The following is a 468-nucleotide window of genomic DNA, read 5'->3' on the forward strand; positions in this document are numbered from 1 at the left end:
AGATCTGCTGATACTTCTGCTGCTGCTGGTCCTGCTGCTGCTGCTGCTGCTGCTGCTGCTTCGGTTGCTTGCTTGTATTCAGAGCACACACGGTGCACCGCAACAAACATAGGCTCTAAGAAATCCTTCGCACGGTAACGAACCAAATTCTTCACAAATTCTATTGCTGCACCACACACAAGCAACAGCAGCAGCAGCAGCAGCAGCAGCAGCAGCAGCAGCAGCAGTAGTTGCAGCGAATGCAGCAGCAGGAGGAGCAGCAGATGCAGCAACAGGACGAGAAGCAGAAGCAGCAGCAAATGCAACAACAGCAAATGCAACAGCAGCAGAAAACAAAAACATTAAACAAAAAAACAAAAAAAAACAAAAAAACAAATAAATAGATAAATAAACAAACAAACGCGCAAGCAGGAAAAAAAAAAAAAAAAAAAAAAAAAAAAAAAAAAAAAAAAAAAAAAAAAAAAAAAA

This window comes from Eimeria mitis, genomic scaffold, assembly GCF_000499745.2.
Source record: "Eimeria mitis Houghton genomic scaffold, Emh_scaff725, whole genome shotgun sequence".
NCBI lineage: Eukaryota > Apicomplexa > Conoidasida > Eucoccidiorida > Eimeriidae > Eimeria > Eimeria mitis.